At 42.4% G+C, this 25077-nt stretch overlaps 1 protein-coding gene across 4 annotated transcripts in view; it reads right to left on the bottom strand.

Annotated features, from left to right (window-relative positions):
• Positions 1-25077, bottom strand: part of RBM47 (RNA binding motif protein 47) — an 85834-nt gene that overhangs the window by 32663 nt on the left and 28094 nt on the right. Inside the window, exon 1 of one of the 4 annotated variants that reach the window (XM_017805128.1) lies at positions 16828-16921. The exons of 2 other annotated variants lie outside the window; for them this stretch is intronic. The gene's annotated coding sequence lies outside the window, so the exon portion shown is untranslated. Of the gene's footprint in view, positions 1-4306; positions 4554-16827; positions 16922-25077 lie in introns of those variants that run through there. One more of the 4 variants, XM_017805136.1, reaches the window with a different exon arrangement.

Below are 25077 nucleotides of genomic sequence, written 5' to 3'. Positions count from 1 at the left end.
AGGTTCCAAAATCTAAGAAAACAGATACTGAATAAACCAATGGAGTGGAACATATTTTAATTAGCACATAAGAAAATAAGGAAATCAGCAAATCCCAAAGTTTTTTTATATAACCCTAGCCATTACATTTCTGTGGCATGTTTGCTTTCCATTGTAATAAATACAGGGAGGGTTCTGGATAGACATATCTACAAGGGAGGTTAATATGATAATTGCCTTTCAGTCCTAGGGTAAATAAAACACTCTACGAGAAAAAGGTTTTGCCCTCACTAGCCTGATGCGGCTGCTCAAGACCACTGTTTCACACCACAGTCTCACAAACATGTTAAACTGGTGTTGCCTATGTAGAGTCTCACTCCATTCTTCCTGCAGCCACTCTGCCTCCTCTGCATGTACTGCCACAAGTGTTTGTGTGGCTGCACCATGCACCCACACCACCTGAGCACCTGTGCTGGCAGAGGGGAAAAAGAGGGTGGGACCTGTCCTTCTGCCAGCATTTCTGGCTTAAAGCTTTTGTTGGGTCACAACATTGAGCAAATTCATGGGAAAACAGGGGAAAGGTTTCTTTTGAAACCTGCTGAATCTAGTTTCACAGCACAGCTCCTGCAATGGAGAAGACGAGATTCCACAGTGGGGTAGATGAGAGCCTTTCTGTAACACCAAGGAGCTTACTGAACCATTCAGAGACACAAGAGGGTAGAATAGCAAACTGCTACTCTTTATGAGTTTGTATGTAGCTGGTGAATTTTAGTTCTGTAGGTATTGAAAGGGTGAAGTTCCTGGAGGACTCTTATATTTTATTACATGTTCATAACTTCCATTTCTCAGAAAACTAATTTATTGTCAGGATTAGAAAAAGCAGCTTTTGGTGATGTCAATGGAGTCTGAACTGCCAGGTACAGCAAAGGCACCATTATCAGAGAAGTCTGTGTTAAGCAGACTAAGCTTTATAACAGCCCTATGCTTGTCAGAACACCTGTGATGGGACTTCACGCAGAAAAAAGCTGCTGTGACTGAGTCACCCATTGGTGGTGGGAGCTGCCATGAGTCAGGACTGGGGTCACACCTCTTGGCTCATGGCCATGTGTTGGCACAGCGGACTTTGTCCCTGTGGCCCGGTAGGGATTCGCCCAATGTTGTCACATGCTCTTGCCTTACCTAACCTCAGCCCAGCACTCTGGCTCCTCCTCTACCAGTGTCTCCATCCTGTCTGCTCCTCTCCACTGCTGACCTTTGCTATGGGCAGGCAGGACTGGGGCTGCAAACCTGCCTTCAGCTGAGCTTTCTTCTCAGCAGCCAACCAGAAAACATCTGCTGGCATGCTGCTCCCAAGCTACTGTGTCCCAGCCCGGTTTGGGGTGACTTAAGTTATGTTGCTAGTCTAAGATGTGCTTCTGCAGTGTGGGAAACAGGATGGATTTGCCTGTTATTCCACCAAACGTTATCTAAAACACAGGCAAGCCCTAGAGCTATGTCTATACCAAGTCACTTGCACGGTGCAGAAACAGAAATGTAACATAAGTGACTATTGAGAGGAACTTTGCAAACCCTGTGGTAAAACCACTCATCCTAACCAAACATGCTTAAATGGTAAAAGGGCATTTTCACCTCTGTGGCTGCACCTGGGCTGGGGCCTAGCACTGGTGTGGGGCTCTTGGGCATCATCTCCCTGAATGCCAGAGCTGCCCAGGTCACCCTGTGGGGTAAAGCCAGCCTAATTAAACTTGAAAGTGTTCAAGGGATGTGTTAATGGGTAGCTCTCAGTAATCACAGGAAGGTGATTTTTACAGGACTACACTTCTGCTATATAACACTTCTTTCTCAAAGAAAGATCTCAGAGCGCTGTTGACATAACTTACCTCGATAGATATTTGACAAGATAAAACAGGCAAGGTGTCTGTGATTTTAAGGACCACACATAATAGCCAAAATATTTGGGAATGAGAAGAATGGTCTGAATGGCTGTAATTATTAAATCCATTAGTTAAATTGGTCTTTCCCTTCCTCAGTAAAGAAAATGTCTTGAGGCATTGACATTATTTAAGCGGGAGATGTGTCTCGTTCAGGATGCACCGAAGCCCCACATTTCCGATCTCTAAGGGAAGGTTTGTATTTTCAAGAGGACATTTCCAAACTGGCAACAATCAGATCCTTAAGTTCACATTTAGAAGCTGCATGAAAAGGTCCTGAGAGAGGGAGATACTTGAACTTTGGCTAAAGGAGGGGCTGGAGACATAAAATGAGCTCTTCTTAGCAGTATGTGCACTCTCAGCTCTGCCTTATTCATCTCTCATTTCTTATTATCTGCAGGGTGGATGCATGTAGACCCTGGAACTGCCTGAGGTAGGGACTGTAGTGGGTAAGGCCACCATGTTTTGGTGGGGAAGGAGAAGATTTCATCTAAAAAGTTGTCTGCTGTGCTGCCTCTGGGTTCAGGGAAGACATCCTAGCATGTTTTTTTTTAGCAGAGATGTCACCCATGGGAACTACTGTCCTCAAATGTTGGGCAGAAATAATGCTCACTATGCACCTGAGATATGAGCTGTCTGCAAGGAGACATCTACAACTGAACAGGAAATTACAGCTTGTCAGTGGGTTAAATGAGTGACAAATGACCATAATCCTGCAGAGATACTCTCTTTTTTTTGGAAAAAAACAACCAACCAACCAACCAACCAAAACCAACAAACGCCCTCCCAAAACCCCAAACAAACCAAACCAAAATTAAACAAAAACAAACAAGCAAACAATTAAAAATCTTCTCAAAACTTTAAAAGGTCAGTGACTTCGCCCTTCTTAAAAACAAGCAAGGTAAACTCTTAAAGGAAGTACATTTAATCGGTGGGAATACATACAGGTTACATTTTAAAGGTAAGAATGTTACCAAATATACAGAGAAAGAGATGCTCCATGCAGTCTCCATGCAAGCTAAGATGGTTGAAAGCTGACCTTTCTAGCGCTGTGTGCTTTCTTCAGAGCACCACTGGAGGTAAGCAGAGACTTACTTTTAAAGACGTTGCCCTTCCTATTACATTGCTGGAGAGTATTCCAAAAGAAAAATGAAGACATTTTTTGCAGTTCGTATCAGTCTTACCCCACCTGTTTCACCAGTACATGATCTAGCACAGAATCTCCGAATATGAAGATGTAATATATTGTTGTCTAGTACATAGATTAATGTGGCAACAACCAGGTTGTCACCTCTCCTTCACCTGTCCAAATACTTAGACTTTCACATCACTCGTGAGGTCTGAATTTTCTATCTGTAGAAGGAACTATTTGCTCTGTTTGTGTTTAGGAGTGTATGTAAAGAGGTGGTTGAAATTTTTTTGGTGTATAAGTTTATCTGAATGAAGCCAATACATTCATGGTGCCACATCATCATGCTCGACATGCACAATGTTACATCAGGGATTTAATTTGACTTCTCATATGTTTCATGGTATGAAACTGGTGTTATGTACAAGACAGCGCATTCCAGAATATGCAAGTAAAGCCATCAGGTGGTGAGGTTTGCCTTGTTTTAATTTCTGGCCTTTGAAAAATGAAGCAAAACCTTTTTCTGAAGATGTGCCACAAGAACAATGAAGAGTAGTAAGGTCATATTGAGGTCATACTGAGATTCCTTTTCTTTGGAAATTCTCGATTCTTTTGGGAAAAATTATTGCTAAAAGTGAAATATAAGTGGATTAAAATTGCCTTTCACATAATTTCTTAGAGTATATCGATGATGCCAGCAAAATAAAAGTAATTTCTTTATGCTGTCACTAAGCTACATCATTTCAGAGAGGAAAAAACATAATATTTTGACTTTGTGCATTTACTTCTGAAAAGACCATTTTATACACTTGAAAAGGTTATTTTTGGTCTGTTATTGATTGCCTTAGAAGATTAAACATAACATTAAAAGAGCAATTGAGTACAGCGTGAGGGTTGCTGTACATGCCATGTGCACCTCCGCAGCACAGAAGAACGCAAACTGAAGAACAGAACCCTCCAATGATTGCCATTTGTAACAGGGGTGCTCAGTTGTGCTCAGAGCATAGTCAGCTTCACAAAAGGAAAAGCTTTCCCATCTAAAGCATAAGATAGTCTCCTGCACTTAGTGACCAAGAAGACAGATTTCTTTGAAACAGGATCTTCCATAACCACCTCCCCTAAGAACACTTTCATTGCGTTTTAGGGATCTACTCCTTCCTAAGAGGCTGAAACAGGTGTCTCACTGACCAGGCTCCCTCTGATCCCTTCTAAATACCACAGGAAATATAACCATGACCATAATACTGTCACGAGGTACGTTACTAACCTACACGTTGTTCCTCAGCCAGCTGGCAGAAGTAGGCTCGTGCCCTGCTAAGCCGTCGTACACCTGGTGCCACTGTCACCGTCGCGCCCCCAGCTCCCAGCCGTCCACTGCTTTGAGACCTCAGCCAGGGACTTTGTAGGTCACAGAGAAGCAGCAGGACAGACCTCGTGCTTTCAGATGCTCTTTTACTGAAACTATCAAGGGAACCTAAATCATTACAACCCTAATGATGACTGGAGCTGATTAAAGGGCACTTTACAAAAGGTTCCTCCCTGTGACCGTGTTTTGCCAAGAACAACCAGCTCCTCTCCTACCTCAGCTGACCAAAGGTTAGCACGCCGAAGTGAGCAAAGTCCAGCAGTAGCTCATGGTTAAACGGCTAAAGGCACTCTGGCTTACAGCAGGTGCTCCAGCAGTAAAACTGCTGTGACACTCAAAGCTCACAGATAGAAACTACTGTAAAATTTGGAAGGGGAGGGAGTGCATTTTGGCACAGAAGACAAACAGCATTTGCTGCTGTAACTGAACAAACAGGCAATAAATAGACTCATTGTCTTTGCCGAAGTTAATTTCCCTGTTTGCACATCCTAACACTTATATGCTGTTCCTGGTTTTGCTGAATGTGCGGTGTTCCGATCCTGGTTTCCTAAAAATTGTCCCACACCATGTCCCCCTCTCTGGGCCTACAGACTTGTGCCATGTCTGCCAGTCTTCCATCTCCACATTCCCGTTTGTGGACCTGTGGGCCAGCTGCAGCCAAGCCACTTGTGGGTGGAGAGAGGTGTCAGAGTTCATGCAGACTTGGGGAAGCAAGACTGAGAGAGATTACATTTGTATGCAGCTGAGGGAGAGGCAGCCAGAGCTGAGCTTTTCCTCTACCCTGAGAAGCAGTGGCCAGCAGAGCTCTAAACTGTGCAGGTGAGGGCACACACAACCCCCAGCAGTCACACAGCCTGCAGAACAGGGTGCAAAGAGGAGCACAGGAGAAATGCAAAGGTTGGGAGGATGGGAGTTGCTGGGGACATGGGCTAGAGCTGGAATTGCTCTGCATTCCTGTGGCAATATTGTAGAAAAGGAGATTTAATAAGTTGTGTTATTCATAGATTGGCCAGCTATGATATTAAATCCTCCAGTCCTTGTCTGTGAAATTCACACTGAGATAAATAGGAACTAAGCATGCTCAAGAGCCTTTGAAGACTATATGGGTGCCTAGATACTGGCCTGGGGAGGTCTGATTTTAAATACTCACGTCTTAAAACAACAACATAAAGAATAACTTCTGCCTTTCAGACAGAAACTTTAATTACTATATTGCCCAAGTCACAGAAACCTTATCTAAAAAAGCAGAGTTACTTTCTAACCCTGAGTAAAAATCAATTTTCCGAGACTATGCTGCACTTTCATTTCATTAAGCACGTAACATTTTTTAACCTAGACCTAAAATGGTCGTTCTGGCTTTAAAAACACTAACTTTAGGCTTCCTTAAGTATACTATAGATACAAATGTAAAGTTACTGGAATGCCACAGAAGAAATAATGAAAACATCTAAAAGTGTGGCCTAGAGCAGAGAGAGAAAAAAATGGATTTTTACACTTCTGAGACAGGAGGACAGGTATGGAAAATCCTGGGTGCTCTTTTTACTATTCTCAGTTCATTCATAGAAGCATTGTCTCCAGAGAGAGCACCTTTCTTTCCTCACCACCTTCTCAAAATGAAGACAATGCACAGAAGGAATATCTTGAAGGAGAAACTGTTTTTCTCTTATCTTTTTCCATTTTTCAGTTGCTCTTTATAATAGTGCCTAATTTTAAGGCAATAGTAACACAAGAGACATACTCAGAAAGAGCTGACCTTCTAATGAAACAAGGAAGTGACACCTAGGACAGGTAGAAATCCGAAGAGTAGATGATGTCTTCTAATAAGGGAACAATCCCAATAGTTGTCTGCCTGGTGGTTTGGAACCCCCTGACAGCTAATGTACTGTACACTACTGTGCCTTTATTTCAGCAAAGGGAAAACCCACTTTATTTATTATCCCATTATAGGGCTTTGTTTCTGATGTCCTCACACTTAAAAGAAGCAAAAACACCAAAACAATGTACTGTTTAATATCAAACAATACTCTTGTTTCTCATCAGAACAGGAAAGCCAACACTTCCTCAATTGCTCAGCCAGAACGAATATAATTACACAGTTAGACTGGCCTTACCAAATAAAATAAGGAACAGCATGAAAGTAGGGAAAATTTATAATAGGAGCAAGGGGAACCCATCAGTACCTATTAGGATTTTCTCTAAGTGCTTGTCAAGCTAGGAGCACAATGCATTATAAAACCTGGTGTCAGTTCTCAGCTCAGAAAGGGGAACCAGCAGTTGGAGCGGTGGCTTGGGGAAAAGGAACATGTTGCAGTTCACTGCAGAGTGGCACACAAGCTGCACCTGTTGTAGCTGGGGCACAGGTTGCTGCTGGGGTCTCACAACTCAGGTAGGTTCTCTGCCTTGCTTTGGAACAGTTCTTTTTCTGGGTTTGGCCTATAAATGACATATTGGACATGAAAGTTCTATTGAAGCTGTGAGTTCTTAAAAGAACACTTTTGGTTCTAATCATGTATGCTCTCCACCAGACCTGTGGGTTTTGTTTTTAAAAAAATCTCAACAAGCTGTAACATAAGCCCATAACCCCTATTTAGCTCTTGTTTATTTAGGAGGAACTGCAGATACTCCTAGAGGGAGGAGATTCCTGGTGAAGTGCTGGGCCACTGCCTGTGCTGCACCTCCATCTGACCTGTGAGAGAGCCTGTCCTGTCCATTCCCAGCCGATGAAACCCTCTGCCTGCTTTGATCCCTGGAGCAGCTCAGGGCAGTCCCATGCCCTCTGCACATCAGCACCATGTGATAGCTCAACTCTCCAGGTCATTCTCTGTCCTGGTCTACTGAGCATCCACACTGTATCAATGCTCACTTTTGGGTCTTCTTTTAGAGAGAATCAACCTATTCTTCCTGAACAAAGTCCAAATATGGCCCCAGGGACAGACAAAATGGATTAGCTACTCCCAGGTGTGGTTGCCTGGGCTGACGCAGAGAAGTCTTCCGAGAGGATTGCTGCACTCACCGGTGACCCTGTGTGACACACCTTCAGTTTGATGACACCCTCTGCTACACTTCAGGAGCTGCCAGCAAACTAAAAGCATATGAGAAATTATAACTGTCTTAGGACTAGGAGGGTCATGACAGGTGCTAGAGAAGACACAGGGCACATGTTATGTGGAGCCACCCTGCTCTGGAGGGGTTAGCAGAGCACCCACAGTTTCTGATGTAAATAATAAATTTATATCAATTTAAATTAATAAACTTTCTGCTACCTACTTTTTGTTTTCCCTTAAGCAACACAGCATAGTTAGTAAACATTCTTGGTTACAAAAGTTACTCTAAACCAAAACAATGTCCAGGAGGCAAAATTAACTTTAAAATCTGAGGCACAAGCTGCAAATGTTTGGTGTCATACCTCCAAATGACTTTCTGTGATCCTACTGAAATCTGCCAGGAAAAACCTACCCTGGGCTCAGATGAGGTGAAACTTGTTTTCCTTCTGGTTTCTCAGAAGTGGAGTAGTTATATGAAATGTAGGCCTACAGCTAAAAGGTTATTTAATTTATAAATGTGAAGAAACTTGCATCTAGCATTGAAGTATTTTAAGGGAGGTGTAAACACTATTATACACACCTCCATGCCTGCCCCCCTCTCATGGACAGTTGCAGTACAAGTGGTTAAAAAAACCCCTACACAAATGGAAATGGAATCTTCCCTAGGAAGAGACAGGCAAGCAGAGAAGACAGAGGCACATCATGGCACAGCCTGCTGTTGAGAGCCTTAAATCACCAAACAATAGGAATAAAATACTGTGCCATGACACCCAGCTTGCACAGAAAGGATCCCACTGCTAGTAGGTGAATGGAAAAGTCATATTTCACAAGCAGATTTCAGCAAAGAGGTCATGCTTTGGAGATGAGAGGCTGAGCAAAAGAAGAAACAGGCTATTTCTAAAAGTCAAGCCAAATGCTTGGAGAAAAGCTTTTGAAAGGGAGCCGCCAGCACAGCTGTGTTTATGGGTCTATTCATCCAGTGAGTAGCTGGCTCATAGATTTTGAGTGCAAGTAATGATTTAACATCATGACCCAAGCAAGAAACTGGAACACTCCAGAAACGATTTTGGCAAGGGTGTACTTCATGAGTCAGAGTGTCCTGTTACCTGATGGCGTGTTTTTGCATGGTGGGAGCTATTTTAATTGCTGTATAATAATCTGAGAAGCTGTGAAAGGTTGAATGCTTCCCCCTTCAGTATCTGCCCAGTCAACACCCAACGTGTTTTTGCATTGTGTCCTCCTTAGCAAGGCAAAATTGCTGTCTCTCCATTGGACCTATGTGGTCATACACCTGGGTATGGAGCCACCATGCACATGCCCACCAGACAGTTGGGACTGTGAGCTGGTCTGCAGCTCTCCTGCCCTTTGCTCTGTATTTTCCTTGCTTTTAGGACTGGGGAAGGGATCTCGTCTTCCAGATATTCGTGTCTGTCTTTTTTCATGTGAGCAGTCAGAGGAATAAATGAGAAATAAAGCATGTTTGTGAATCAGAAATAAATCCTGTTTGAAAGCTGACTTGAACAGATGATCCAGATTGGTACATTTGTTCTAGTGATGGTTTTCTTAAAAAACCTCAACTCCTAGCCTCTTTACTCGATCCCTCATTAATTAAAAAAAAAAAAAAAAACAAAAAACTTGACCTTATCCATCTCTTACTGATAGAGCTGACAGAAGACTTATACACACTATAAATCAAGTATATGACTACAAACTAATATTCCAAAATATTTTTATAAGCAAACAGGACAATCTATTGCATATAAGAATACCATCAATGTAATATGCTAATTTGAGGTCTCAAAAAGCTGCCCTCACAGTTAAAATATTTCACATTTATAAAGTTGCTTAATTAAAAAAGTAGCATGTTTTTTGCTTTCCCGATCAGATGAAAGTTAGATCTAGAATGGTCAAAAGCCAGTTGCTGAGCTATGTGCAACAGGTTTTCTGTCAGGAATTGCTATCTTCTCTAATACCAAAATTCCACCTGCAGATATTGGAGTATTGAGTATTAACTCCCTTCCAGAGGCCAGGTGATCAGATGCATTAAAGAGGAGGAGCAGTGGGAGGTTGCAGTCACTGATTTGCTTGAACATTTGTTCGTTAGATCCTTGTGGATGCCGCCCTTACACAAACTCGCACATCTTGCATGCTAACAGTCTGAAGGACACAAACTAGAGACATTTTCAGTTCTTGCTGTCTTGACACAGAAACTAATCTATAAGCTAGAATTTTAAAATTTTAAAATTACTTGGACTTCACTGACAGAAGCATAACACTAACTTTGAGTAATTTACATAATTACAACTCTGGAAAAGATGAGTTTAAATAAAACTCTCTGGAACTAGATTGGACAAGCAGAAAAACAAAAGAGAAGACACAGATCCTATCTCCCATAGCTTGGCATGTTAGCACAACTCTATTCCCAAAATACTGTCAAAATTTGACTTCTTCAAAACAATTCTTTTTCCTGCCTTTTTTTTTCCTTAATATACCTCTCCAGTATATTCAAGAACAAAACCATCAAGCCTCAAAGTTCAGCACCATTATAAGATTAAGTGCCTGTTAATAACTTGCCAAGTAGAGCAATCATGGACTCTGGACACAAAGTCTATCGAGGTTGCTGGAAAGTCCTACATATCCAGGGCTAATGAAGATCTGCACCATGAAGTGCTGTTATGGGGTGCTAGCACAGAGTCCCTTTCCTTCCTCAAGTAGGAGTTTAGAAGGATGCTCACCTCCGTAAGGAAAGAAATGGAAGAATTCATGAAAGCATGAGTTTACCAGGTTTGATAATGTCCATCAGAAATTCTAAGATTTGACTAACAATGATTGTTATATATGGTTTGGAGATAATTCCTTCTTGACTTGTTTTTAACCTAGTTATTTAGTTTTCCATAAAACAAAGCTCTAATTAGACTCCCGATGCAGCAAAGAATCTGGGCAAGTGAAAACAGTTTAAATCTCATCTACATTAACACATTTACACTATGTCTAAAATGACACTTGTGCTGTCTGGGGTGAACCCCACCTGCCTCCGACAAAATGTAGCCAGAGGTCTCAGTAAACTCCCTACCACTGCAGTTAATGAAGAGAAGAATTTTCACTGTGTTTTCGCGCTGCCCTAAAGACACTCCCAAGTAATTCAACAATTTCTTTATTGAAACTTCCTTGTTTAAATGCAAATGAAGAGCAGAGCTGAGCCTACAGTGTTGAATGAACACAAATTGAAATGCCTTAACCGGATTTAATTTCCATGTCTTTCCTCGCTTTTTCTGCAGGGGAGATGTGTCATCATAAAGTTTAAAAGAAAGCTCTATGTGTCCTGCTTCTATTTACAGATGACTGCTCACCTTTGTATTTGCCATTTTAAAAACCAACTAAAAGGAAACACATTTTTCATCGAAACATAACCTCTACATCTGTGCAGAAAGCAGTCACTTTGAAAAATGCTCAGTTACAGACATGTACATTATTCCAGCCATAGCATTTGTACGCAACACCAGCATTAACTCACCATTTATATAGAAATATTCTGCAGCAGAAAATAGATTACTACTTAGAGTGAAAAAACTTAGCATATAGAACAGCACCATGTTCAACAGCTGTGCTTGACTCTAGTTTTAATGTGGGCTATCTGTAGTGATGGTGGTTGTACAGAATCACAGTGGTGGTTTTCATTCTGGCTCATCTGAAAGAAATTTTCTTCAGCATCATTGTAGCAACTGCACAGCACAAAATGGACCAGGAGGGTCTTCACTGACTTTACTCCAGGGTGAAACCCCACTGGGCCTTTGAGGAAGAGGACTGTAGACTGTTGAGCCTGCCAAAATAGGTTTCCACTGGATGTACTGATCATTTCCCTTATCTCCAGATTGTGAAAAGGAGGAGACTGTTGCCTATTGTCAAGGAGATAGGCTTGTTTAGGCCCCTTTTATTGCTCCTCAGCACTCTTGTCCTGGGTTTCCACCTAGATGACCTCTTTCTACTATAGAGTATGATAAGCCTCTGAAAAAGGCAGCTCCACTGAAGTCCAGGCATCTGGACAATCTTATGGCTCCCCCACTCCCTTCACCCACCACTCTATCTGTTAGTTTCTGTGACATTGCTCCCTTTCATGGAATGTTTTTACAAGGTTTTCCTGATACACCAGGTGCCCAGAGCTCCTTTCCTGCCTTTCAGCCTTCCCTCGCCCAAGGGCAGCATGTCCTCTCCACAGAGACCTCTGGGATCAGTGATACTCATTTGGATAGATGGGTTTGATCATCTCACACTCCTCCCTGGTTTTGCAGTCACTGTGATATGATAATGTCTGCATTTACAGCATTGCACAGTTTCAAACAGTGTACCTCTGGCTAAGAGTTTCCCACCTGACTGCTGAGACAGAGCTAAGCTTTATGTTTCTATACAGATTGACAAGAAGTTCTAAGTAAAATCATTGAGCTAATACTTCCAGTAACCTCCACTGTACCCAGTGTCCACCATCCATAGTGATGGTACCCACCACCAAGCCAAACAAGCTGTCCATACAGTAATCCCAGACACCCTTCCTACATTTTCATGCAGGTGTGGTGCCTAAATGGGCTTGTAGAGGTCCAAAGGCGCATCCTATAACTTTTTCAGTATTACAGCCTGTTTTTCCCTGGAAATCCATTCAGAGCCATCCTTGACATTATGCCTATTTAATGGCCCAAGCCAGCAAAGCCCTTTCAGACATTGCATTTACTCATAAGCATACCCTGATGAAGCCCCTTCAGTATGCAGTATGTAATGGCAATGTAGGTCTCAAGGATAAAGTTAGCATATATAAACATGATAACAGGTAGAGAAGGGTTTGCAGAATCAAGATTTTATCTATTAATCCCAGCAATTAACACCAATGGACAAAGTAATACTGTTAAATTCATCCTGAAGATGCCTATCAATGAATTTTCTATTGTCAAGCCCTTAGTTTCAGCTTTATAAAGTTGTCTGCCCACAAAGACCTAACTACAGGCGTGAAGAGCTTCATGATAGATAGAGTGGCTGCCCTGAGTATTGCTTGGAGAAGCATTAACAAAAGTGCCATAAACCACGTTAGAAAAAGCTGTTTCTGAGCATTACAGAATATTTACTTAGCAATGTTCCTTTTAAAGCATCTCCAGTTTTTCAGGTGAAAGTATTCTGTTCAGTAAAGCTTAGCATGATGCCAGCTGACAGTTTGTCTAAGGCCTGCTGCAGGGACTGCTTCCTGTTGCAGTAACAGAGACTTCCCAGAGTGAAGAAGATCCAAGAAAGATGCGCATTTTTTCTGGAGACCATTAAAAACTACAAATGCTATAGTGCCACAGCATTTGTCTGATAATATCTTTGCAGGAGATAGAAAAGACTGGAATAACGAATAATGACTGTTTTCTGCAGTTCTTCAGAAGGGGTGAGAAGTCAGTAGAGGATCACTCTTCCCTCAACATCAAAAAGTTTTGGTTTGAACAAAGCCTTTTTGTTTTTAACCTAAATACTCATTAGATACAAGAGAGGTAATCTGTTGACCTCTCAGACTTATTTCTTTCCAAATACAAAGGTAAATGGCACTGTGGCATTTCTTTTTGTTTTTTGCTCTTATAGCCTGGAAGATTCATGGAAGAAGAGCGGTAAATCCATAAGTCAGGATACTGTGGTATGAGAAGTAAGCTGTTGTTTAGTCAGCCATTAAAAAGAAACATTTCTGCTAAAATTATTTGTTATTATTTCTACTTTTACCTTCCAGAGTGTAAGTCAGTACTGATACTATTGAATTGTTGTTTAATATTGTAAGTAAAAGGAAACATTTTGACCCAGCACTGGGGAGGGGAAGGCAGAGCTGCCATTCATTTGGATAGATATGTTTAATCATCAACTATATGCTGCACTCTGATCTGTGCAACATCTGACTTCTGAGCAGATAGAAGTTCTGAAAGTTATTACAGGAAACAACAAATTGCATAAAGAAATATTCTCATTAAAAGTACACATTGCAAAAAAGGAAAAACTAAATCAAGATCTAAGTGTTTTTTTCTCATTGGCACCATTGAGAAATGCACTGAGAAATCTAGCACAAATTAATTTTTAAAATTAAAATAATTAAAGTTACTTCATTTTGCAGAAATTATATTTCATCTTCAGCTGCAATTCATGGGTTAACGCTTTGTGTTATTTTAGCAAAAATGAAAAGCTGGGGTTTCGATGCATTGCTAGTACTGCTGCTCAGATGGAAATGTGCAAGGGTAAGTTTGCTTGTCTCTGATCACTGTCCTTTAAGGTTTGCATTTTACCTGATAATTTAATTCACTGAAACAGCTAATTAACACAAAAATATACTTCTGCAACTGTCTCTGAAAAGGTAAATAGTTTCCCTTAGAAAACTGTTACTCCTATAAAAGACAAAAATCCCCCAGAAAAATTCACACTTCTGCCTTAAGGAAATAAACTACTTAAATTCCAGTGTTTTAAAATTGCTCCCAAAGTAACACAAAGGAGCTTTTCTGGTCATGTGGGTGGTGTACAAGTGCACCTCTATATAGAAAAGATTTTCAGTATTCAGAGAGAAAAGCAGGGAGCTTTCCTTATAGAAGGAATGAGACTTCTGCCAGAGACTGCAGAGCTGCTTGCTCTTCTGTCTCAAGCCCCAAACACCTGCAACGTCCTTATCCAGGTGCCATATGGCTGCTGTGTCAGGGGGAAAAAATAATGACTGTGAAGTTGTCCCTTGAGGTGTGTTCTTAAACAAAGAGGTCCAGCACAACAAACCCCAAGTTACCCGTCTGATCCAGGTGATTTGTTGTCAGCGTCTTTGTAATAGGGAATCAAGGAAAGCAATTGCAACATCTCACCAGTGGTGTGATACCTGCTACACAAACAAGTACAGTAAACAAATGTAAGCCACTGGAATGAGCACTCAGGTGCAGGAGGTCACTGAGCACATGGCCCAGATGCTCCTCCTGGCACCCTCCCAGTGACAGCCCTGTCACCCCCCAACAGAGAGCAGGGACCAAGGCTACTCCTGCTTCCAAAAGGGCCCTGCTCACCATGTGGGGCTCTGGTACAAGTGGGCAAGCTGGGAAACTCTGACACTTTCTGGGAGGGAAACAGTGGAGTTTTGCCATGCCCCATTCTGTAATCCTGGTTGCATGGGGATGTTTGGTTGGTGGGATTTCTTTTTTTGTCATCTGTTTTGGCATCTCTATTGAGGGCATCACTCCCTTATAAAGTATCTGAAGAGGTTATTCCCAATTTAATATATCCCTTTAACATGATAATTCCTGGTTCAATTACAAATAGGAAATGTAAAAAAGTGTCACTGTGAAATCTTTGTGCGATCCAGGACATTTTATTTCGTATAGGTCTAGCATTAATACCTGTGTCACAGGGACTGCCTTGAAGGGTGAAGAGAGACTTCTTTTTAATTAACAACTCTCTGTAACTAGCCCAGGCTAAGTATTATTCTCAGTCTTTCCACCTTGCATATCCATAAAAAGATTTTGCAGACCAGGCTGTCCTCATGATCCCTTGCACAGCCCTGTTCCTTTCAGTCTATGTACACAGGTTTAACCAACTGAAACTTGGTAAAAAGCTGTGCTGAGAATGAAGCACAGGGGATGAAAACAATTTCCTTCATTTTAGCTTGCAATAATATGTTATTATTTGCTGAAATAAATTAAATTGTTCATAATTTACAGATGGTTATGGCCCCCTTGACCTGAAACCTACCTATCTGGTGATGGAGGTTTTTTTGACTTCTTGATTCAGAGACAGAAAGAGATTGGTTTTGCTCTGAAAGAAGTCTTCTATAGAGCAAACAGGACTCAAAGACTGAACAGATTTTGTCAACAGTCCTATACCTTACATTTAAGTCACATAATCTCTCTTATAGTCACCAGCTAGAACTCTATCTTTGTATGCAAATAGACAAGATAACATTGTCATCACTATCTTTTGTTTTACATATTTATTTTTTAAAATTCAGTCACTGTGAACTCTGAGATAAGATTCTGCTGCTTTTTTTAGTCATTGCAGAAGAAACTTCTACATCAATCCAATTTACTGTCAAATACTGAAACCACTGTTCCTGGGAGGAGAGGACAAGAATCACACATCACTATGACACACATGAAAATCACAGGATTTAATCATAGTCATGCTTTATGTCTACACATTCACCAGTAGATTGAAACTATGGTGCAGCCTTCACCAAATTTTTTCTTGAATCATATTTCAATCCTTTAAAGCAGAAACTTGTAGGAATCCAATTTCTTTGTTCTCTACATTTTCCCCCTGCACTTTGCTCTAGGAGTTTTAGTACCGCTAAGAGCTGGAGCCACACTTAGACTACTTTTAATAAAGTAAATGTGTTACCACACTTCACTACTACCTAACACCTCTGAGCAGTTACTGAGCATAAATATCATGTCATGTGCAAGCCCAGTTAGCCAACACATCAAGAAAATCTCTGTCACATCAGGGAGGACTGAAGCAAGCAGCAAGCACAGCTAGGGACAGACACTAATAAACTGAAAGCAACAGATTTTTTTTTTTTAATCTACTTCTTGCATTTTTTTTTGCACACAAAACATACTGTGAATTGTGAATACTGACTACATGCCCCTCACTTCACACTGAGCCCTCTTCTGGATTATTTGTCAGTTACCTGGGGTGTCAAAGGTAGTTTTTGAGGAGTTACTAACCATTTGTACTTATATAAAGACACATCCAGATCAGCAAAGCACACATGGAGGATGGTTCATGCATGAACGAGTCAGTTTCCACTGGGTGGTAGAAACTTTCAGTCACTGAGCAAAATTAAAACAATTATCAAATGTATTTGTCTTCACCTCTCTGAATAGCATATACATTCTTGGAACTTAAATCCTGGTATTTTTCTGCGTCTACTGTCTTAAAACATGGAAAAAAAATCTTGAAAAATGAAAAAAAGTCTTGAAAAGTTAGTCACTTTGCCTATTTTTGCAAAGCTCGTTCAAAAATCAGCAAGTATTTTTCAGCATGAGTCGCCACCCACAATCCTGTTGCAATAATTGGTTTACACATTTTCATTAGAATCTGACTCCTATTCCTACTCTTCAGTTAGAAGAAAAGCAGAAGCCAGCTGGTTTGAGTTAGTTATGCACTAATTTTGTTTGTTTAAAGATATAACAAAATCCAAACGACTAGCTAATCGAGTGTGGGTTAATCAACCCATGCTTTAGATGACACCATGCAGTCAGCTACTGCTCATGAAAGCAAACTGCAAAACAACAAGGCTAACTCCTCTTCTGACTTCCAAGGAGAGAAACTTTGACAAACCTTATAACTCAGCACTGTTGCCCTTCTGCCTTTCAAAGCTGGGAAAATGAAAGTGGAAAACAGTACCTGGGGAGAAGCTGGAGTGTTCCCGTGGGTGCTGGCTGCTGCTGGGCTCCCGCTGCCTGCCTGCCTCCCTGGGCAGCCCCGGGCTTCCACAGCCTCATCTGCCTGTGCTGGTCAATGTTTTACCAGGCTGTGAACAACACATGTTCCACCCTCCCTGCAAACACCTGTGGGGGAAGGCAGTGCCGGGACACGAGTGCAGAGCCAGTGCTGAAAAGATCACCCCTCTTCTGCTTGCCCTGTCCACTACAGAAAGAACAAAGCACACAAAAAAAGGGAAACCTACTAAGAAGGGGACCTAGGAAAGCATGCCATGAAGGGGGAAAAAAAAGTGCTATTAATAGTGCTATTAATAGATAATTTGTGGCAGGTAAATCACTATAGCCTTTCTCCATATTGTTCTAAGGTTACATGCAAGCCTAGACGTGCCTTGCTGAGAGCTGAGAGGGAATGCCTGATTTGTGGGAGTACATAAATTTCCAAGTAAATCTTTGGCATGAGAGCAGTCATTCAAATGACAGCTGAAACTTCAAAATGACAACAAAAAGACTTGAAACAGCATGATGAAATAATGCAAAGGGAGCCTAAACATGAAGATGGGAAAGAAGCAATCTGTGATGTTTTACCTTGCTCTACTCCTGTGTCTTGGCCTCTCAGGAGTGTCTCAGAGTTAAAGCTCTACCTGTGCTAACCAGAGCTTTCCTACTCCCAGCAAGTTAACAATTACAAGCAGAGGGCAGACAAAATGGGCTGGCAGCCAAGCACAGAGCTGACAAGGTGCCTCTGCCACTCCCCAAGGAGTAAAGAGTGGCTGCTGTCATGGCACAACCTCTCTCAAGGACTTTTGAGAGGTCTTGGGAATCTGGAGAGGTCCCAGCTGACTGGAAGCTAGTGAATGTTGTCCTGATTTTATAGAAAGGCAAGAAGGAGGACCCTGGAAACTACAAGCCTGTCAGTCTCACTTCAGTGCCTGGTAAAGTTATGCAGAAGATTGTTCTGGGAATTATTGAAAAACACCTGAAAGACAACACAGTCATTGGTCACAGTCCCCACAGCTTCATGAGAGGAAAGTCCTACTTATCCAACCCGATTTCCTTCTGTGACAAGGTAACCCACCAAGTTGATCAAGGGAAGCCAGTTGGTGTAATCTTTTTGGATTTCAGTAAAGCTTTTGATACCGTCTCTCACAGGATCCTTCTGGACAAACTGTCCAGCACAGAGCTGGATAAACACATCACGTGGTGGGTGAGCAATTGGCTCACAGGTCGAGCACAGAGGGTGATAGTGAATGGGGTAACATCAGACTGGTGACCTGTCACTAGTGGTGACTAGTGGCTCCATCTTAGGCCCTGTGATCCTCAACATCTTCATAAATTACTTGAATGCAGGACTGGAAGGGACACTGAGCAAGTTTGCAGATGACACAAAACTGGGAGGAGCTGTTGACTCCCTCAAAGGCAGGGAGGTCCTGCAGAGAGATCTTGACAAATGAGAGCACTGGGCAATCAGCAACCATAGGAAGTTCAACAAGAGAAAGTGCCAGATTCTGTACCTGGGATGAGGCAACCCTGGATGTACATACAGACTGGGGAATGAGATACTGGAAAGCAGTGCTGTGGAGAGGGACCTGGGGGTCCTGATTGATGGCAAGTTGAATATGAGTCAGCAGTACCCTGGCAGCCAGGAGAGCCAACCACGTCCTGGGAGGCATCAGGCAAAGCATCACCAGCCAGTTGAGGGAGGAGATTGTCCCTCCCTGTTCTGCACTGGTATGGCCTCACCTTAAATATTGTGTGCAGTTTTGGGCACCACAACATAGGAAAGATATTAAGGTGTTAGAAAGAGTCAAAAGGAGGGCAATCGAGATGGTGAAGAGCCTTGAGGGGAAGCCGTATGAGGAGCAGCTGAGATCACTTGGTCTGTTCAGTCTGGAGAAGAGGATACTGAGAGGAGACCTCATTGCACTTCCTTGTAAGGGGAAGAGGAGGGGTAGGCACTGATCTCTTCTCCGTGGTGACCAGTGAGCCCAAGGGAATGGCCTGAAGGGGTGGTTTAGGTTGGATATTAGAATAAGGCTCTTTACCCAGAGGGTGGTTGAGTGCTGCAAGTGGCTACCCAGGTGTTGGTTGCAACACCAAGCCTGACAGATTTCAAGAAATGTTTGAACAATACTCTCAGGTACATGGTGTTACTCTTGGGGATGGTCCTATGCAGGGCCAAGTGTTGGACATGATGATCCTTGTGGGTCCCTTCCAACTCGGCATACTCTGTGATTCTGTGATTCTGTGTTAGCCTCTTGGTGCCTTGCTGATCCCCCAGTGGAACTAAGAATACCCTTCTATTCCACAGAGCTGCTCTGAGTCTCAGCTATATGGCTATCACCTCAGAGAACCCAGGCAGAAAGAGGGGTTTTATCCGAAAGAGCTTATCTGGGCTCAAGATGCTGCCTAACCAGCTCAAGGGAGCAGGAACTTCTCATAGTAGTCTTGCTCCACCTGGTAAGGACAGCTGCTCCCAAAGAGGTGCACTAGGTGAGGAAGGAGAAGATCCAGGCAAACTGTTTCTCTTTTCTGCTTGGATAAGGAATTCATTCAAGATCTCTCAGATCTTCCCAGAAAAACCTGGGTGGAAGAGACAATGTTTCTGTGAAAAGGTCTGCTTTTGCCAACTTGGTGTTTCCTGGTTGCAGTAGCATTTCAGCAAAAGACTCTGGAGGAGAACTGCCCACACATCTGCATCAGATATAGTTTTTATCACTGCCGTGTTGCATGGTATGGTCCAGTCTTTGAAAACTGAGGCTGCAGTGGTGAGATTTGGAAGTGGAAGAGTGGCACACTGGTACTTGAGTTATGGAGCCAGATCAAATCTAGTTTGCCTGGCAGCATAGACAAGGTCACTGCCTGTTATGGGAAGGTTGTACAAATACTCACTTTTCCAGGGTGCTAATACTTCTACAAATCATGTCAGCCTGGTACAGTCCTAAGAGTCAAATAGTGTGTAGTATTGACCCCCCAAGGCCAAAGGACTTCAAAGAAACTCAGTTATCAGTTGAAGCTGCCAGGTGTAGCTACCAGAGAAAAGTGATGGCTTTAGTACAGCACATCTGTAGTTGTATCATGTCACCCTGGGCAAACAGAGCAGTGGAAAATTTGATGGGTCCTCCTACTAAATCTGCCCTTGTAGATAAGCTGATATAAAGCAACAGAAACCAAATTTTTTTCATTGTTGCACAAGCAATGAAAAAAAATTCTTCCCTGTATAGCTACTACCTTGTGAAAACTCAGTCTGTCATTCACACATTTTCCTCTCTCAGAGATGAGGTTTTCACAGCTGAGGTCTCAGAGAGAGGTGGATGCTTCTCAGGTGGCTGAGTCTGCCCTTTTGTCACCTGGTCCAAAGAGTCTCACACCATGCTTTCGCAGATCACTGGGGGTGGGTTTCTGATTCATGCATGGCTGGCAGGAAGGTCTGTGACCCACAGAAACTTGGCATTTCCGCCTCTTCTCAGCATAAAACCTTTGTCACAGAGCACAGGTTTCAAGGGCAACGTAACACTTGCATATTTACTTACTGCAAATGGAGGAGGTGCTGGGTGGTACAGCACACAGACTATAAAGTCAAACATTAATTTAATACAGACACCATATAACTGCAGACTGGCTTGGGAGTAAGTAAAAGATATGGATGTTAAAAGTGAAAAAGCACCTAAAATTCAGAAAGCACTTTCAATGAAACACCAATTTACCTTCAAATTGTTAGCAACCTTAACAAAACAGAGAGCAAAAAACAAAACTGAAATGTGGGGGATCATGTAACACAGGGGAAATTTCTGTGAATCTTAAATGGGGTTTAATTTTGTTCCAGTTCTCTTTCATCAGATGCATTTGTATTTCATCCTGCAGGGCAACACTTGCTTTGGAAAACACTACAGGCAGATCCAGAGAGTCTACTGTGGAGGCTTTGAAAACTTTCCATTCCCAGTAAAGAACCTCCATCTGAGCACATGGGGCTATCAGGAATATGTTCAGACCCATCCCTAAGCAACGTGTTGAAACCACCTCCCCAGGAAATACCGGTACAGCACTGATCACCTCCGACAGGAGGTACATCCCCTCCTTCTGGAGCAGAAGGACTAGCAACTACCTGCTGCTAAAAAAACAAATGGGAGGGGAAAAATAGTCGCTGTGAGCTGTCGGAGATCTTTATCATACAGGAAAACAGAAGAGATCTGAAGCATGAATTGAGAGGGCTCTTTCAACAGTGGCCTGAACATGGCACACGTGAGAACACCTCTACAGCTGTGGGTTTGACTGGCTGTCTGGGCTCTTGGAAATCCTACCTGGCCATGCCAGCAGTGCAAGATCTACAGCCCTGCCATACCTACTCATCCCTTTGGTCCATAATTTAGTATCTTGTGCTGAGCTTTCACAGCAAAATGCCCTGTAGATATTCATCTACTGGGGAATGAGTCCTTAGCACTGGACAGACAAAGTACTCCTCCAGATGACAAAAGAGATAGTAAGGGAACTACTTATTAAACACCACTGCTAGCTGATCACAGAGCTCTTTGGCTAGTGGTTTCACTGGATAGGAGTTTCAGTCATCACAATTCCCTTGGAGGGAACAGACCTTGCAAAATACACAAGATATGTAAGAAAACTTGCTCATGATTCAAAGGGAAACTCAATGTTGATGGGAAGGAGTATTTACAAGCAGTTTCTGTAAAGTTGCTAACAAAGAATATGCAATGCTCATATAAAATCATATGTCAGGCTAGAAAACTCCCTAAAAAAAGACTTTATTCAAAGAACAAACCAACACATCCCACCTTTCTTGTTCACTCCCTTATTTGCAGCTTTTTTTCAAAATAGTATTATAAAACCTTATCGTCCAAAGCTTTCAGGGAGAATGGCCTGTTTTTACTCTATCTGTGTTTTGTAAGACCAGATTACACTAATGATTTAGCAACTTCACAGTGCAGACAAGTATTTCAAAATATTCCCTTCTTCACAGCTGTTCAGCCACTTTTACATGTATTGCTGCATTGCATGATGCCACCCCCAGTCGCTCTTAGGAAAGGATCATGGAAACACAATGGTTTAAAATCACATATGTGCTTTCCCCATGGGTTTGATTTTAATGCAACTGTCTCTCAGCTAAGCTGCTTCTGGGATTTCCCTGATGGGACAATTTTGTGTGAACAGGGAGAATCTCAGGCTCAGGCTTCAGTGGTGCTGATTTAGTAATGATCTTCACTGGGCAGTCAGGAGGGGTCTGTGTGGTTTGAGTGCTTTAGCAATGTCCCCATCACATCCCTGGTCCCTTGTGTCTGCTTGTGGAGACCAGTTGCAGAGGAGCAAATGGACAGGTTGTCAGTGGTCTGGGGGTAGATGCCCCATGGAGCACCCATGGCATGTGGAGTGGCTGGCAGGCGCACCTGCTCTGGCAGCCATCAGGATGGCATTGGGTGCAGGTAGAGGTGTCTGTAAGTGCATTGGTGTGTAGGGAGCACAACAGAAGAGTACCCTGGCAAAGCTGAAGAGCTTTTCAGCTGCAGTGGAAAATCATTACTATTGCAGGGGGAAAACCAGTGTGCATTAAACTACATTTTTAGAAGAGCCCAACTTTCACTTTAGGTACTAAAATAAGCCTGCACAGAAAATGGAGATCCATAGATTACCTGGGCACACAGGTGGCCACAGGAAGAGTTATGAAGAGCAGAGCAATTTTATAAATCAGATCCTTTGCCAAGGGGGCTGGCAAGACAGCCGGTACCTCTCCGTCTGTGCTCAAACACTGCAAACACCAGCCCAGGCCATTGGGCTTCCCAAATTCCCAGCGTCCCACAGCATTCAGGCAGGGTCCATGGGGAGTTTCTCACAGCGGGTGCCACTTACCATACAAATGTGCTGCCAGATGTGAAGGACAGGTAGACTACACAGTGCAATAAAGTATTGCACATCCTTATAGGTTTCTGTGACTATTGCCTACAGAATGTGAAACTTTTAAAAATTAAACAACTCTAATATCAGCACAGTGTCTTTACTAATTTTTCCCTTTAAACGGGTACTTCTAGGAAGAGAAATTTTTTCCACCTACATTTCAGTTAAGACATTTTTAATTACTTGGTTAAATACACTTATTATGCATATGAATTAAATAATTAGAAGCCACAAGTTGATACATAAAATTTTTTTTTTCTGTAGTTCCTTTAAGATAGGAATAAAAGTGTTTATGTTACACTGGGGAGTATTTTAATCAACATCTATGGACTGTCTGCCTATATCTATCTATTAATTTATTATTATCTATTATCTATCTTTATGTCAAGATACATTAGGTTTTAAAATGCTTTGTGAGAGCTGACTGGGCACGTGAAGCTATAAAAAGGAAGAACTTCTAATAAAAGTGAATAAATGCGTTACTAACAATACCTTAATTTTACTTTCTTGGGCATTTACATTGGAGCTGAAAGCCTGTAGCCATTCTAGCATCAAGAAGTCTTCTTAGCACTGTCCTTAGCGCTTTACGTTAAATATGAGCAAATATTTGCCATCAATATCAATGCCTAACATTTGATAACATAAAACACCTTCACTAGACTCCACAAATGCAGCTAGTTGCTTTGAATGAACCCAGGAGACAAGTAACATTTCTATTTTAAAATAATGCCTAAGAAGATAGTACATACAGATATTTTATAGCTGAATGGAAAAGCTGGGTCTGAATCAGCCTTTCCAGAATATACTGCCAAGTAGATGAATGAAATATTTTTTGTTCTTATTTGCTCTGCTCAAAATCTCAGAGGAGGTTTTGATACAGATCTCTATGAGACCAGTTCCTGAGGACTGTACTTACATATTTGAAAGCTATTATTTACTGCTTAATTATCTCCATGCAGCCCAAAATATCCCTAAACTTCAGTACGTAGATGCCTTTAACAGCACATCCACCTCATCACCAAATTCAAGGCATAAGAAAAAACATTTGTAGAGGAGTGGGATGAAGGTCTGAAGGTCTGATCAACACAGTGGACCTCTTGCTTTGTGGTTTTCCTATCATCTGCCCATGAGAGGTGTCTGGCTGCCTCTCAGTCCTCTCTTTTGGGGGAACCCAACAGAGGGTTCCTGAAACAGAAACAGCTTGAAGGGAAAATGGTGCCTAGAAACAGCAGCATGGCTAAGACACAGCTGGAGGTAGATGGGTTACCACAGAAACATGAGTTAGACTGAGGATGCCTAGAATAGGGTCAGTGACTTGATAATTGTCTGAAAAGAAGTTAATAGAGAATCACAGAGATTAACGGGCATGGTTCAGGAAGAACAGAAGTTGCAAACTGCTTACAGGACAAGTGGTAGCTGCAAAGGAAGGCAGGGTAGAAATGGAAGGTGTCTTGCATGTAGAAGAGATAAGAGGAAATCCACAGTTTCTGGAGGGAAATTAAAAAATAGGATGAGGCAATCCAGCTGCTGGGTTGAGGTAAATTGTTTTAGAGGGACAATTGATGAGACATAGTAATGCTTGTGAGAAGGGAGAAAATGAGGGTTGAATTGGAAAGAGGAACTAGTAAATATAGGATGTGTAGATGACGGCTCTGAAAAAATGCATGTGAGTCAGGTAAAAGTGTACTGGAAGAAAATAACCAAAAGGACACTTAGTCTCTGGGTGAAGGAAAATTGCCTGCTTTCAAGCCAGACATCTGGCTCCTTTGTACTGGGTGGTGGAAGCCATACTGGCTCAAAAGTGGAAGAGATGGAGTCCATCTAGAGAGAGACAAAAGGAAAAGAGCCAGAGGGGACAGTGCAATGGAGTCCAACCATGGAAAAAGGAGGTTAGGGACAAAATTACTCATGTGGTGCAGCTGGTCCTATCGGGACCTATGGGGGCCTGATCTGAGAAGGCAGAAAGCTACCAGGGACATGGGACATCCAATGACAGCCACTCTGCTGAGAAATGAGAGATCCTCAGAACAGTTGGAGAGAGTCTGAACTGCAAAATATGGGGAGGAAAACAATAGGAAGCAGCATGTCTGCAGGTGGTTATCCAGAGGGAAGAAAGACGGGCAATGTTGGGTGCACGCTAAAGGGGCTTGAGGACACAGCAGTCCTTTGTTGACAAACAGTGGTGCAGTGTCAGAGACAGATGCTGCTGCTGCTGCTGCTGCTGAGGACTGGCTGCTGATGAGGCAGCAGGGAGAGCTGGGGAGGACTGGGCCAGCTGCTGCCAGGGTGAAAGGAGGAGCAGGAACTGGAG

The sequence above is a fragment of the Lepidothrix coronata genome, unplaced genomic scaffold, assembly GCF_001604755.1.
Source record: "Lepidothrix coronata isolate B3197 unplaced genomic scaffold, Lepidothrix_coronata-1.0 Scaffold0, whole genome shotgun sequence".
In the NCBI taxonomy this organism is placed as follows: Eukaryota; Metazoa; Chordata; class Aves; order Passeriformes; family Pipridae; genus Lepidothrix; species Lepidothrix coronata.
The sequence above is the reverse complement of the archived record's forward strand: the minus strand, read 5'-3'. Positions and strand labels throughout refer to the sequence as shown.